The following is a 15,026-nucleotide window of genomic DNA, read 5'->3' on the forward strand; positions in this document are numbered from 1 at the left end:
GGCAAAATGTATAATACAGCGAGTTCAAAAACCTCGAACCTCGAGTATAAACGAGGGTCTGTTTCGGCCGGATCGGTATTAATTATCGCAGATGTTAATTACCGTCTCAAGTCTCGATTTCCAAGATACGGAGTGACCGCGGTACAAACGGCGTTGGGCGACGCGACGCACGTGACGAAGCCACTTTGAACGCTGCTCTCGGACCCTTGAAGCTATATGGTAATTCACGTGTCGTCGTCACCGCCGGAGGAGAGACGAGCTTTGGGTGCGACACCGAGCTATGCGACGAGGCGGCGATCGGCAATCGTGGCATTTTGAACGCTCGAGTGCTGCCAGTCGAGAATTAATTGCTGATAACCCTCGATGGTGACAACGACGGCAGTGTAGGTAGCTTCAGGTTGGTAACGACACGTGAACGATACCCGAGGTTTATCGCTGTACAGAGTTACGGCTCTTCTTGGAAGACATTTTTATCGCCCTTACCACTGGCGTCCCACGTTTCAATCAAATACTGTAACTTTTTTTTCAATCGTTTTGTTTCCGTTCCTATACCATGGACTCGGTGAATATACCTGCGGTATCACGTGGTTGTGGTTAAAAATTTAACAGCCCTATAAAACGTTTCTTGATACAGTGTGTGAACGGAGAATATGATCGCTTCTCTAGCTCGGTCTTTACTTTGGAAAGGCCATGGACTTCGAATCACGCGTTTCCTCGATTTAAGAGTGAACCAGTTGACGAATGACCTAAAAGACTTTTCACACCAAACTTCGATGCTTTGTCCAGTTGGATTCTTAGTTTCTTTTTGGAAAAAAAAAAAAAAAAACAACCGATCAGTAGCAAATTGACCAAAAGCTGCGGTGACGCAGTTCTTGAAAATGCAATTTGTACAATTTTTGAAGAGTCCAAATAGGCGAGGAAAATCTGACGAATTATGGCCGGGTTCCAAATGAGATTACAGAATACTTTTTTGCTACTTCGAAGGTTCATCGATTTCAAGGTATTTCTAAAGCTCCAGAGCTTTCGCGGAATCGCTGGACTCCCTGTTCTTTAAATCCAAGTGATCCCCTCCACTTCTAAAGCCTCTCCATCGATCTTGTCCGACCTTTGAACTTTATATCAAGTCTGATAAATTGCTACCAATTGTACTTGGAATTAGATTACAGATACGTCCAGGAATATTTGGAGGCGCTTTGTGTCGTCTATGTTTCTTTATGCCGATGAGATTATGGGCGTGCTTTAAGCGATCATATTAAATTACAGGGTCAAAAAAATTGTTCCGATGAATTTAATGATCGATAGTAGTTGAAACGTGTATAGTTTTATACCACAACCGATCCGTTTATTGCACGGGTTTTTACTTGATATTCGCCTAAATTGACTATGAATCTGACAATTCTGTATAAGTTCGACTGACAATAAAAGATCACTTGTAATTAATTGTACATATATGAATTCAGAATGTTAAAAGTGGTCAGTTTTACGAGGCTGAAGTTAGTAACGTTGGCGCAACGAAACGTCAGGGACAAAAGTCGTCATCGTACAATATCCGAATGACTTCCAAGAAGTTAACTTTTCGAAACATATCAGTATATTTTGTTTACCAAATTTCAGATAATCCTAAATGTGCAAAGTGACGCGATTTTTCCTTAATATACATCGGTACTTTAACGTTACTAACTTCATCCTCATTAAATTTACCACAAGTTTGGGCAACTGTCACTGGATTTAACCAAAAGTCTCAGGAGCTTGCACGACAATTTCAGTTCAAATTTTCAGCCCCTGGCACTGGACTTTGCAGTAAAATTTTGAAAAAATACAAGGTCTTTCGTAATAGAAAAAGAAATAATAATGATAAAAACTATCGACCATATTTTATTTATTTTTTGTCTTCCGGAGCGAGGGTGCGGTTTTGGAGCCTATCAAATAGCGAGGGTGCGATTCGGGTAACGGGGAACAAATGAGGATGCGACCCGACTTCCCTCCCATCAAGCCTAGCGATATTCGACCGAACGACGCAATTAGGAGAGCAAGTGGCGTCGCCAGTCTGTGCAGACAATGGGGACTTGGCTGAACGCGTGGCGATGGTGGTGATGGTGGTGATGGTGGTGATGGTGGTTCAGACAGAGGCCTGATCCCGGTGCACCTGTCACGATGCGTGCGTGTAAGGCTGCGGACCAAAACGGGGCGACGCATCGCGGCCGACACGTACTTCCGGTCTCCTTTTGCCTACGTGCACCGAGAACGAGTGGCGCGGGAGAATCTCGTCAGCCCCCTTCGGCGGAGGGAATTACGATCGCCTCTCCACTTCTCGCTTCAACGGGTGTTCGGCTTCGCAGTCACTGCAGGATGAAGAGTGTCACGGATCCCGTCCGATCTCATCCCCCCTCCGAATGGATGTGCGTCAAAAATGCAAGAGGATTTTCATACGCGCGCGATGATTTCGGTCTTCGCTCGTATCGCGTTACCTTACGGATCCGGTTTCTTGTAGCCCTACTTTATAAAGAAAATCGCTGACATCTTTTCTAATTTAGTTTTGGAAGCAGTTCTTTTAAAAACCATCCAGCGAGGCTGCGGCGTGAGATCAATTGAGATGGAATGAATGGCTCGATTTATTCGAAATCATTCGTCTGTTTCATAAATTTTGGAACGAAACTTTGAATTATATCAATCTGCAGTCACAAGTCACGATCAGTCGGGTCACAATCGGTCTAAATAAAGGTTTCCTTGTTTACTGGAATCTAGAAAATTTCGGAAAAACTTTGTTACATTTTTTGAACACTGTATAAAGTATGTAAATATCTCAAATGCTCGCCGAGTGATCTTGACAAAGTTGGAATTTTTCAGTTCTCGTAAGAAAATCATCTGTTAATCCATCAAATCCAACCATTATATACACATAGCTGGCTGATTAACGTATCAAAGTTTAAAAAAAAACGATGTTTCAAAATCCAGGGCTTTTATTTCCCACAGTATTTTTTCTACGAACGTTTCATGATAAATTCTACAGGAATCTTAATATTCGTCAGATTGAGTAAAGCGAACTGAATCGAAGACACAATGATATTGCGGGGAAATCTCTCCTCGCGTGAAAAGTCCTGCAATTCGTTTATCCCGGTAGCAAAGAGAAGCTACGGCAAAAGTACATACATTATACACAAGCCGTAAAGCACTTTGTAACTTTATAGATTTTCGATAACCACGAATAGGTTTCCGCAGACGTATATGCGTATATTTTCGATAAACGTCACGTGCCGAACGCTTCGACGTCGCAAACCTCGTTGGAAAATGGTCAACATCTACACTCTCCAACACTGCGAAGGTAAAGTAAAAAGATCAGCTCAAAACTGACTCGAACAGCGTATAATCCGGTTTTTCCACCGTTAAAAAATCATCGCGCGAGCTTTTCCACCCTTCGTAAAATTATCCATGCGGCGGTTCTGCAGGAAGAGGTGAAAAGCTTTAGACCGGGTGAGTACATTACACGAGTATATGCCCACGTTAAAGGCTAAATTGAAGCTGGGACGCGTACACAAAGAGATCGTTTGAACTTTGTAATACGCCCCCAGCGTCAGGTCGTGATTAAAATTTATTCCCCACCCACGCGGAGACGTACCTGTTTTACAAACAACGAGTCAAACAGGTCGAATCTATTAGGCAAATATGCACCGATATCGACGGCACCTCATCCCCGAAAGCGATAAGTCCCAGATTTCGGTAAAGGTACGGAATTTTGTAGCGGACTCATGGCAGCGCCCTTCGTACCGTAAAACGATGTCGTTACGGTTCGCGAGGGTTCGCTGTAAGCTCGGTCCGCAAGCCGAACCTCTGATACAGCTCACCCTTCGCACGCCTCCGTTCGCGACGTGTGCGAGGAATAGCGAATGCTGGCAAATACATTAGCCCGATTGTGTTATCGCATTATACTAAACGCCTCGTCAAAATTGGATCCATAATGAGATACGCGAAACGCTGCAGCATCGCCGCGGCTCTCTCAGACATATACGGATTTTGGCCGAGAGCCGGGTGAACCATTCGTTAACCAATTTGCTACGGGTGACGCAACACTGCGGAGTAATTCTGACGCCCCGCAAATACTGTCTCGAGCCCGGTTTTCCTCATGCGAAAAACGGATCAGAATTTATTCACGACCCTCAAATAAAACGTTGTAAGACCCTTAAAGAGAGCTTCACTGAAATTTAAAATATTTCCTATTGGCTTGAAATTTTAGCCGCACTATCCGAGTTTCGTGAAACGAATGTTTTTCTGCCTACACGGAGAGAAATTTTTAGTTTCGGTTACCGATCAGTTCTTAACTATTTTCATTTTTTATCAGAATCGAAAAATATAGTTCTAGGTACAAAATGAAAATTAGTTTTGGAGCTGTTACCGGAAAGTCTAGTATCCGTTACTATTCTTTCTCATTACGATCACTGTTACTATATTTTATTGTAACTGTTGCAAGAATAAATTTTGCTAGTTACTATAACAAATGAAATTCTTCTTAGTGTATATTTGTATTTACGGTACTCGGTACAGTAATTGATGACTGGATTATGATCTGTTATATCTAAAAATAGAGAATAGGCAATGCAAAGTGAAGAGCTTGAAGAAAGTGAGTCTGTCGTCTATTCAATAGGTTTTTGGCTATTGCAGATTCAAATACCGTTAAAATTAGTAAGTTTTAGAAGGTTCTAAGCGGCACTCTAGTTTTCCTCACAAATATTAGAAACAATTTTATAACTATCCCGAAAACACACAGAACAGAAGTTGGTGTCAAACTTCTAATATGATACTTGACTATCAGATTATGTCACTTGTTTACAATTAATATTCAGATGAATTTAAATTTGAAAAAAGAAGAATTTAATCTCAGATTTTATAGATTTTAACACATTTATTATACTTCTCTTGATTTGAAAGTTTATTTTTTCAAACAAGTACAATGATTTGAGGATTTATCATCGGATTGCCAATTGAATAACCACTTTTGGCGCAAGGAGTTTTTAAAAGAGCACTAATTTTTGGGACCATACCAAATACACTCAATTCAAACCAGATTGAAGTTAGTAACGTTAATATAACGAAACATTGAAACTAAAATCATAGTTTCGCAAATTTAGACCAACTTTAAAGGAGTTTAATCTTCAAAATCTGAATACACTTTATTCTTTAAAAATAGATTACTCATTTCAATTCAGAAAAACAGGACGATGCTTGTTTTCTCGAAACTATATTGATACCTAAAATTGCACGTCAATCGAAAAAGATTAAAGATTGACTGACACGTCCCCATAAAACGGTCCTACATACGACTAACAATAAGAAAACACTGGAACCCCATGCCCATGGTGAAAAGAGAATGCCAGAAGTACTGGCAGAGAACAACGGAAAGCTTTGTGGATCTCTCTCAGGATCCCTGCAACCCCTTCGCAGATTCCGGGGGCTTTTTCGCCCCCCTCCCCCCTCCTCGCTGCCCCTTGGCGTCTCCCCTTTGCTGTACGCACTCTTCGGTAGTCTCCGGATGAGGTTCGCCCTCCTTGATTAATAATCCAACTAAAAACCACGGCAGGACATTGTCTTAACGTTTCTATGGGCTTCTCGATGGGAGGAAGGGAGCCGTGAGGAGGGATGACTCACGACCCTATCAAAGGTTTACCTTCGCCCCCGGCAACGTAACGTGTATGCCGTTACACCGCCGAGCGACTACATCCACTCAGAATTTTCACAGCTTCGCTGCCTCGCTTTTGAGAAAAGTCTTCGCGATTCGCTGATCTTGGAGCGTGAAAAGAATAGCGTCTCTTCTTTTTTCCCTCCCTCGTTTTTGTTTTCTTAACAAGATTGGGGCGCGAAGGATTGTGAGTTTTCTTAAGTTATGCTTCGCTGAAAGTTGAAATGTAGGTTTACTTTAACTCGTTTGAAAAATTTTCATCGCTTTTACAATACATTCGGGAGAAATGATCGTATTCTTGTTCCAACCACGTATGAATTACACTTTGGCATAGAATACTGTTGTTCAAAACTCGGAAGCCAAGGTATCAAGCGCAGGATTTTCTAAGTACAATTTTCCGGATAGCTAAACATCGTTGATTATCCCAAAATTATTCAACGTTTTTTGCATATAATTTAGTATAACGAGAAGCGACCATTAACGAAAATTAAGAAAGCTCACTTATCGAGCTTTCAAGTTAGGCAATCAATTCTTCAAAAATCTGCCTTGGATGATTAACAAGTCACAATTAAGATAATTGAGATCATTCCTCGGGAAAAAAAGCACCGAAAATGCAGTCGAGTTATAGATTATTATTATCACTACAGCTGAGTTCTGTAGAAATGTAAAAACCTGTCAGTACTAAAATAATTCATATTTGACTCGTGAGTTGGATATAACGAACGAATTCACCCGCGAATCCGCGACCCTCGAAAGAGGTCTGCAGTCCGGATGCCTCGCAATTTCGACGCGAATAATTGGATACTTTTTATCCCCTATAATTGAAGCATTTTCGTTCCTGCGCCCCGACACATCAATGCGAATTTCGACCGTGGAGGGAAGTATGGAGATGGAACGTGTGCAGTATTCTCTTCAGCGAATCTATATGAGAGTGCAGCAACTGGTACAGGAACTCTACAGCTTGGTGTCCAGGACTGCATGGCACGTTTGTTAATGGATGTACCGAGGTTGCCAACGGCACATAATTGTTCTCGTTTTTCAGGACTTTGTTTGCAATTTTCCAGCCACTACGATTCGTCCACCCTTGTTTTCCCGCGTCTGTCCGTGTGTGGGTGACTATATTTCTGCAAAAAAACATGCACACATACAGTGCAGGTAGCGGTTGGTACGAAGAGCGGCGCCACCCGGTGAACCTATCCAACGATGGACCAGACCGTAAAATTTTTCATTTTCGTTGAGAAATAATTTCCCCACTTGCGCAGAGATAATCGGAGAACGTTTGAATTCCGTTGCCGTTGTATGTGTAACGTCGTTTCGTTCAGCGAATGGAAGATCAGGGCGTTTGAATGCTCGGTGTTTTGGTCAAATTCAATGAAGTACCAAACTAAAGCAAACACGGACATGGGAAGGGGGAAATCGGCTTTCCAATTCACTTGTAAGAGACGGAGACTATGGGTTAGCTTATTATCTCCGAAGCTACGGAGCTCCGACTCCGAAACGAGTCTAGACGGATAAGCGTGCCAAAAGTACCTCTAAAAGAAAATTGACCTATGAGTCACCTAATGCTTTCTACACTGATAAAAAATACTAACTCTCGCCAAGTTAGTATCGTGGATAAATATTTCCTGAAAATTATATTTTTAGAGTGGTAGATCTGTCGATATTTTTGCTATTCTCTAATTCATTCGAGACGAAAATTTTTTGTAATATTTCTCTAGCTCGAGTCTGTTGTGCTTGAGAGAGCAACGAACAAAAATCAGATTTCAACATTTTCATGTAATGAACAACGGAAGATAAAGTTTGTAAAATATATTGAATATTCCTCGCTTCCTGAACTTCGAAATCATCCCTTTTTTCATAACCACCAGTTTATATTTTCTACCATTCGGGGAAGCAAAAATTATTACGCAAAACCAAAATCGCATTCTCGTGCACGACTCATTTTCCAAACATGCCACATACAATTTGCCTGCAATCAAACACGTTGAACAGAGATCAAACAACAATCGATCCTGTCGATTGTGCTCCAGTAACTTGGTAGTAGCGAAATCAGTATGCTCAAAGCTCTAAGCCACGCGTTCAAATTTGCAGCAATCAGCGCTCGGTAATTTTCTTCTCGCATGCTCAAGTTTCAAATGGACCCCAACAGTTTTGTACTTCGATAATCGGTTATTGGACCGAGCCAATCCTTATCGGAGTCTACATTGGCTACATCTGTGTAATTGAATTCCACGAAATGCCATTTCAGTTAATGGAGCGAGTAGGTGTTGTTGGACCGTAGAAGCATAAGATCTTCTAATTATCTCGAGAAAATTGAACGGGTGGTTTTGAATTTTTTTTAATCATTATCACAGATAAGTCTTCACTCTTCGAGTTGGCTTTACAACATCTAAGCGTTCGAAAATATCACCCAATGATATAGTACGTATAGTACCTTCACTGTCGAAGTGACGGCCAGTTAGAAAGGCAATAATTGCTGCAGGGAACGCGATCGTTTGAAGTAGCTGCAAAACATCCAAGCCCCGTGGGTCGTAAAGATTTCAAATGTGTTTGTACTGGGGATGATCGCCTAGACGTGAGCACCGTCTAGTCTAAGACCAAACTAGCCGGACACCTGTTGGAAAAGTGGAGCGACATGCGACTTGCGAGCATCTTGGCCAGCGTAACTTTAAGGCGATTCATTTTACTTGGCAAAACGAACGGCGGTGATTCGTCAAACAAAAAAGAGTGATCGATACCTGATTCACATAGCAATTTCAAGACTTGGATATCATGATTTGCGATGACTGACTTTCTGCGTGTTTCCAAAAGTCTACATTTGTATGGTACAAAGTCAGAGTTGCGGATGACAACTTCAAAAGTGATATTCTCTGTAGTAGTGGAAAGGAGTCTAGGTGCAAACATCGATAAAAGTTGTAGGGAGACGCTTTAAAGTCGAGGAACGCTACGGAGCGAAGAAAATAAACGTTCCTTGGAGTCGTTATTTTACGTTCTCCTCCTCGGTTCAAGCTCAGTTGGGATGAATGTTGAGCCTTTTTCTTATCGCATTCACAAACGACTCGTCGTTTCAAATGTCGACCGAAACTAAGACTGGCATTCCAGGCATGCTTCGAATCATCGGCGAGTCTGCGGCCTTGGATTCTATCACTTCTTAATCGATGCTGATTACGCTTATACTTACGACTCTGACTGTTTTTCCTGACTCATTTTTCGGTTCAACAGAACTAGAGAATAAAACAGCTTTTTACCACCGAAGAATAAAGAACTAAGGCTAACCGGTATTCTGATTCAACAAAGTTCATCAGCTGGCTAACATATTCGCCAACCTTCAAGGTTATTGATGTGGTCCTCAACTTTGATGAGCGGTAAAAGAAGAACAGAAATTGTTCACATCAGTCCTTTTGACTTTTGGCACACCATGCTTGGATCGATTGAATTGGTTAACTGATTCCATTTAAGTGACGTACCTTGAGCTGGAAAATTAGAGTTCTATCTTCACTGTACCACGAGGCCTGGTTGACGCTTGTCGTGGAATAGTTTTCCTTCTCGATGTTCACCGGTATAAAATAAGCGACCAAAAATTAGCGCAGGCAGTAAATTCACATGACCAGTAACACTGGCCTCTGTAATTAACTATGGCATAGTAGTCCACACACTTCCAAGGTCTTATATCTCCCCCGCAACACAAGATTTGTATCCTCGTATCGGTCAGCCCCATCGTTCACAAACCGTATTAAAGACATCGATCAATCGAGAAGTGGCCCGGTAGGTAAGTCTGGAAGCCAAAAACCCGCAGCAAGTCTGTCCCAAGGATATCGCGTCGTTTCGATTTAGTTCCGTCGCGAATACTTCACTTGTTCGGTCCAGAGAAGGGGAGCGATGAGGGTTTTTATATCAACGATTGCCGACTCAGGCTGCCGGGGGACACCAGCGGTGTTATCTCTGGCTGAACTGGCCCGGACATGAGCACAATGGACACCCGGATCAGGACTCGAACGAACCTCGAGCCTCTCGGTCGGCATTGTCGGTTCTACTCCTTCTTGCAGAGCAAAATGACTTCCAGGAAAGGTCGGAGCACTCCGCCTTTGCCTCTATTTTTACCTTTGACCCCGCCACTCCCGGCGCCGGTCTAGAAACGAGCGAATACACGGACTGACTGACGGAGTTTATTCCAACCGCTGAATGTTCTGTCTTGATGTACGACTGCAGACTGGTGATATTGACTGAGCTGGGATTTAGATCCGTGCTGGAACCCGACGCCCCATCTTCGAGATTGACTCGACACCGCACAGTGTCGATATCGCACCGGGATCGAGATCTCCTTTATACCTCGCTCGCGTCTCTCCTCAGGACAAAGTCGATTGACCCAATGAACGATAATCCTCCTCAATCATTGGCGAAGGCCTCATTAATTGGCTTCGGATTGAAGATGTCGTTATCTGAACAACAAAGATTCTGCGTTTCTTACTGTGAACAGGACTTTCACTGGATCATATTCGTTCATCTTCTCATCGGACTGCTGGATGGTTGAAAATGAGATTTGTGCGTAGCACTCATCTCACAGACCGTGTTCGTTTATTTTCAACCTGAATATTTGTTCTTGGTCGAGTTCTACAGGCACCTCGATCATTGTTCTTTCCGTCTGTTCAACTTTGCAACATTTCTCCACGTATTGGCTGTCGTTCGAACCATTAGACCATCGTTCCCCAGACGTAATCCCGTGCTATCGGCACGAAACAACATTCGTTCATCAATTATCGGCGAAGGACGCTGTCCAGGAATATAAATAAAGTATCCATCAATCTCTCCGTTCGTATTTCGTTCGCATAGCAGAGGTACTTAGATATATAAGATGTATCGGCGAGGAGGATACATCTGCTATACCGATGCTCGGATTCGTTTTAGTTTCCGGATCTAATAAACAATTCCGCGAGGCCTTTCTACGGCAGACGAAATGTGATTTCCGGAGAGATCCGCGCCGCAGTGTGAATCTCGGAAATGGAAATCAAGCCTACAAAGTATCCGAGGAGGAAAAGAGAGCCGTCCGTGATGACTCGGGCTTTTACCCCGTGACTGGTGTGATCTATCGTTATCGTTCCTTCGGGCGATTCGGATATTTCATCGGCACCTTTTCCGCCGTTTGATGCCCGTTCCACCCGCAGGTTTTCAAGTTGGCAAATCGTCGCACGGCTGTGAGCAACGAACCGTGTGACCTATTTATAACAATGAGAAGAAGTAGATTATCCTGAATTGTGTTGGCTGACGCGCCAGACAAAGATACTTAACGAGCACCCAAAGGAGTATGCATAAGAAAGAGAATGGAAAAGTATTATTCGGACGTGGATGTCGCGGGCTTTCAGCGCAGTCCGAGGATCGATGGTGCCGGTGGTTGGTAGGTATGCATCGCGAAAGGGAACCGAGACGGCGAAGAAACAAAAGGACCCGCGGATACACTCGAAGCTCTGCATTTCCACTCGGAGACGCTTTACTTCGACGCCGCGATACTCAAGGCAGGCTTTATGCAGAGGATATCCTTCGTACAGTGACGAGGTCCGACCGACGAATTTAACGAATTTATGTAAATATATTCAGCACGCATGCCAGAATCTCAAGGAACAACGAAGACCCGGGAAACTCGGAAGCGTGAAAATACCCTGCCGACAACGTCAACGAGGCGACGTTCCTGCAACACCGAGACAGTGTGCTTTTACCTTTACGTATTAAGAGACACGATTCGGCAACACTGTAATTTGATATAGGTCATTCTCGAATTTTCACAACAAATATGTGGCCTCGCTTTTGCGAAGGGATGAATTAAGCTGGTCAGCGGTGGTTTCTTTGCGCCGAGATATTTGAGTGGCCTTAGTAAGATTTGACGTCGACGATCCCAAGAGTAAGCGTAGTTTTTCGAAATTGCCTCCAGTTATTTATTTTATCGACAATTTCTTACATGACTCAAAGGAGCAATATTTAGATGAAAAATTCGATTCTTTTTTTTCATAACTTTTTTGCTGCCCTATTTTTTTTCCGTGAATTTCGTTTTTGAGAACGAAAAAGTTACGACTAATATCATGATTGTATTAAAAAACATGCTCCTCCTTACAATACTTCAATAGCATAAAAACTAGAGCCAATCTTAGGTATATAATGACGATTCCGTTCGTAAATTCTGCATTCTCTAACATCAAATTTCACGGAAAAAATCATGCCAACGGAAGAAAAATCTTTTCTTTTTTTTTGTTGAGCTGTAATTTCGCATTCTGACATTCCGATTACTTGCAGCCGAGGGCGTAACTGTAATACATTGACTAATGAAAAAGTGGTAAGACGATAGGTTTATTCAATCGAACGTTGCGACTCCTCTACAAATATTTACTCGTTACTCGTGCGGGTGAGGTTTGACCAGCCTCTAAACCTCGATATATTGACACTGACATTGTTTGACCGACGTGCCTTAACGTGACCGATTTGGCTGTCCTTACCGAGATGTTCGAAGAAGAGACGATTGAGCTAGGCGCGTGGGTAAATTCGCGTTATTGATTACTGATAGGGGGAAATTCGAGGTGGCGCGAAGCGGCCTCGGCAGGCGGGAAGATAATACTTCCGAAAATCATAACTAACGAAGATAACCGTCATAAATACAAAACGAACATTCCGAGGCCGTTCCCGCAACGACGAGCCTCGAGGATCTGGGGGAGCCAGGCATTTTATCTCCGGCGTGAGTTGTTGTCTGTCGGGGGTTGAGGGGGGCGGGGTTCGTACCCTAAGATGAGTCGGCAGGTGGGGGAGTGCTGGGAATTTTTCCGAGTGATAAAAGCGAGCCGGCGGTCATTCCCTCGCCAGCAGCTCTCTTTCCGCGCTGACGAGAGGAGAATCATCCTCGGAATACTAAGACGCTAAAAAAGGTCCCCGGGGCTCCGGAGGGCCGACTATGGATCCCCGGGACCGGTCGGCCGGATGTACAGCCGGATTATACATCCTCTTGGGAATAAAAATCTTAATCCCTCGTTCACTTGGGCGAAAACAATTTTCGTCCCTCTCGAAGGGGTTGCCGCTGTCGCTCGAGACGAGATACTCGTAACTACACGCGCTTTACGCTCCGTTGGTTAGTTGTCGTGGTTTACAATCACCCTCCGAATTCCTACCAGTTATAGGATTTTCCCGTTATAATGAATTGTTGACTGTCGAGGTAGCGAAATTGTGCGCCAAAATGCTTTGTACATCGTTTTTCTAATACCTATGACTTTTGGTATGTGTTTTGCAACGAAACTTTCGCCACAACATTACATACAGACGTAAACGCAATAAGATATATATAGTTAATAGCGAGAAGTATAATTTATTCAGAGAATGATTCTCCTGTTAGATTTATTTTCAAGATCTGATTTGTAACAAAAGTCTAAAACTCGACTCATTCGTAATATTTATAATTCACTAATATTGATCTTCGGAACTTTACGTACTCAAATCTTTTCAAACAGATATAATAATATGTCTTCACTTGATTGAAAAGCAGTCACTTTTAATTTTTAATTGTTTATGAGGCCAATCAATATAATCAATGGGAAATGAAGAAAAAAACAATAAGGTATAAAAGACCCTAAATCATTTAATGATTGAAAATTTTCTCTAGACATAATTTAGTATTGAATATACAATCCATAGACAAGGTAGAAGGAGAAAATGACTTATCTTATTACGATTGGAGGCCGATAATCGCTGTCAAATTTCCTGAATATATCGTGTTGTGTAAATTTTGAATAGTCGCCAAGGGTAGGGTTAAAAGAGTGGTGCCGGTCTAAATCATTCTTACAGCATCTTTCCTTTTATCTAATTATGTCGTCAATTACGAGATTGGTATCGCTTTCGTGGGTCTCGGGGCGATTTATAAAAATGAAGTAACACGTGAGAAGATAAACTGAGCTTACCACAATATACACAGAAAAGAAACGATGAACAAACAAGTTGATATTGAGATATAATTATGTTTGACTATTCGAAAGAATTTAATTGAAAATAAGTATACCCATTTGGAAACAATGGATAAGAAGACTAGACAAGACAAAACGCCGATCGCTGGCTGCACGGTTAGACGAAGAGTGGTTTTGAAATAGTAGAAAACGTCCTTCTTTGTTTGTATTTTGACGCCGTCAGTGAAACGAACGACGTAGTTCAGTCCCTAATTTTCAATTTCGCGCTATTTACGAATGTTACAGTTTTAGCTTACCATTTTAAGGAAAATGAGGAAATGGCGAAAAGAGTTGAGGCACGATGTGATATCATTTATTTGGTATCTCATAAAACTGACGTCACTGTCGTTAAGTTGACACAGACTGGAAGACGGAACTTACGCTTGTAGAAGAATATTTCCAACAATGGAATTATAAGCTACAGAAAAATAACGACGTCGGTTTCTCTTTAACATATCGTGTAGTGTTATAGCTGCGTAGGGTGGGAGCGCAGAATAAATTCGGTTCAATTTCACGAGAACAAAAGTAACCAGGAAGAAAAAGCGAAAGAGAAGTTGCCTTAGGTGATGCGAGCACTTCGGCCGTCCAGCGCCCTCATCTCGGATCCTCTGCCTTGCTTCGGGGCAAATCGTGACTTGACATGGCAAATTTAACCTTCTACAAGAACGAAAAAAGAAAACAATATCTATCGGTACGAGGCACTGGCCACGCCGAGAGGGTGAGGGAGGGTTGCTTTTGATTTGTTGTGCACAATTTCGGTGCAACGCATGCAGAACACCGGAGTGCAACGATGGATTTTCATGAAATTACTGCATGGTGGTTGAACCTCTTCAAAGTACTTGACGGAGTGAAAACGTCCATTAATTTCGGAGAATAGATTGCTCAACTTGTTAATTTCGATCTGTTCAACAGTTACCAACGGTAGCTCAAAGATGACGGACAATCTGCAAATGAAACCGAGAATTTCAAACAGTGACCTAGAAATAAAGCTCAATTGTTCGCCGATTGTTTGGCAAAGCGCGATATGAAATATTCATCCACATTTATCACACGCATCGTGACCGTGAGGAAATACCGACAAACGTGGCGACGACTTGGATAATGGAATTTGCGATAATGAATCTATCTATAAAATTTTCACAGTTTCACAAATTGTCAGCTATTCTTTTCAGGCGCTTAACCGGCTGATGAAATTGGATTCGAGATCCGAGATAAAAGCCTGATGAAACTCCGGACTGTCGTCGGAATGAGAACAAGTAAAACGACCTTGAAAGTTTATCCATCCAGCTGAGGCGATAATCCGAAGTCATCGAGCCGCTGGATCGCCGAAAAAAGTTATAAAGAAAAATCGATGCGCGTTAATTTTTTCGACAGATCAAATTTCG

This window comes from Neodiprion fabricii, chromosome 1 (assembly GCF_021155785.1).
Source record: "Neodiprion fabricii isolate iyNeoFabr1 chromosome 1, iyNeoFabr1.1, whole genome shotgun sequence".
In the NCBI taxonomy this organism is placed as follows: Eukaryota; Metazoa; Arthropoda; class Insecta; order Hymenoptera; family Diprionidae; genus Neodiprion; species Neodiprion fabricii.